The sequence below is a fragment of the Notothenia coriiceps genome, unplaced genomic scaffold (genome assembly GCF_000735185.1).
Source record: "Notothenia coriiceps isolate Sejong01 unplaced genomic scaffold, NC01 NC01_scaffold00022144, whole genome shotgun sequence".
NCBI classification, from domain to species: Eukaryota; Metazoa; Chordata; class Actinopteri; order Perciformes; family Nototheniidae; genus Notothenia; species Notothenia coriiceps.
The window spans coordinates 65,259-66,974 of record NW_011354845.1 but is presented as its reverse complement, the minus strand read 5'-3'; positions in this window follow the sequence as shown (position 1 = coordinate 66,974).

Sequence of the window (1,716 nt, the reverse complement as noted above, 5' to 3'; positions counted from 1 at the left end):
CATACCTAAACAAAACATGTCTGAGAAGTTTTTTGCTTAAAATACCAAACAGATCACCCATTGTAGCCATGCCTCATACTGCTCATAACCCTCTTTTGCAGCCCTGTTAGAGAAACGCGGATTTTGGGTCCTTAGCTTGAAAAAAAAGAAAGAAGAGGAGGCGGAGCTAATGCCTGATCAGACTTCTTCCGGAGATAAAGTTAAATTCTGTTGTGATAAAACGCCATCCTGTTTAAACCACGTCAAGGATTATTTCTGAAACCGTATGGAGCTCAAATGCTTTTTCTCTTGCGGGTTTATCACAAGGTGAGTTCCTTTTTTTATTTCCTGCTATTTAAACACATGTGCTCTACACAGTACAGGTTAGCTCTGAGTGTTAGCGAGGCTTGCTAATGTAAACAAAGACGAGATTACGTCCAAAACACGTCAGGCATTGTTTCTGATAGCAACTCTCTGTGGGTCCGGCCGATATTACGTCATATCGGCAGCAAATATGTGTCTGCTCGTTGTACCTCCGTTTTTAAAAGATTTGGGTACGGAGGAAAAGAGAGAGGGTTTTATTTTCTGACGCTGCGTGAGTTCCCTGGGACACATATACTTATGTATAAAAGACATAAAACGTGCATTTTGCATGATAGGTCCCCTTTAAGGTATTTTTAAGCTGATTTAAAGAGATTTTCGCCCTCCCCACAAGTTGTGTTACATCATCAAATTATTCATAAAACACCCTAATGCCTTAATTATGGAATTGTTCAAGTGTTGATTAATGATTATGTTCTGAAACAATATTGGGCAGAGTCTCCTGTTGTGTGCATGTTATGAATATTTCAGCCTGTTGTTGGGACTCTTTTGAATATATGGAAATAATAATTCATATGAGCTGTGATGGTTTATGCAGATGGAGGCTGGGGGGCACAACACAAAGTCTATAATGTACAACCCAGTGTTCAGTCACAACACTTGAAAAGAATAAGAGATGAGAGGCAGGAGGCGAGACAAATTAGCAGCTTTAGAAATTGATAGCAGGTGTTTACATGTGGTATCTTTTGCATATCATAATGTGGAGGCAGGGGGTGTAATAATAAGCATTACAATGTATAATAATCAATATAATTCACAATGACCTTGACGTTTTATGATGGATTGGGGGACATGGCCTACTGTAATTGCTCCCTCCCTCCTTTCACTGCTACAGCCAAGTCTCTCTTCCACTTCTTTTTTTTTTTTTGACATTAAAAACCACTCCATCATTCTCGATGCGCCGCCTTGTCGCCTGCCGCTCAGATGACCATTAATCGCTTAATTCCAGTAAAGCTACGTGCGCACAAAGGGCCGCTGTCTGCCGCTTAATGCATGTGTGATTAAGCTTTTAGGGCCGACCACACGGCATTATTAGCCAGCAGGTCCTTGTATAGAGGGCCAAATGCCTTCAGGGGGCCCGAGGGGGGTGTGTGTGTGGGGGGGAAGTTAATGACACTGACCCTCACTTCCCCAACAGCTATTCAATTCAACAATAATAACGGGTCACGCAGCTGATTTATGAGGCTGGGGCTAATAATTGTCAATTGCTAATGTGGGGGTGGGGAGGGGGCAATGCCAGTAGACTATATGCTAAATAAAATATGCCTTGACCCCACCGGGGGGTGAATTGCGGGAGGCAAAAAAAGAGAAAAATTGACAGATGATGTTTGAGATACCACCCCCCCCCCCCCCCCT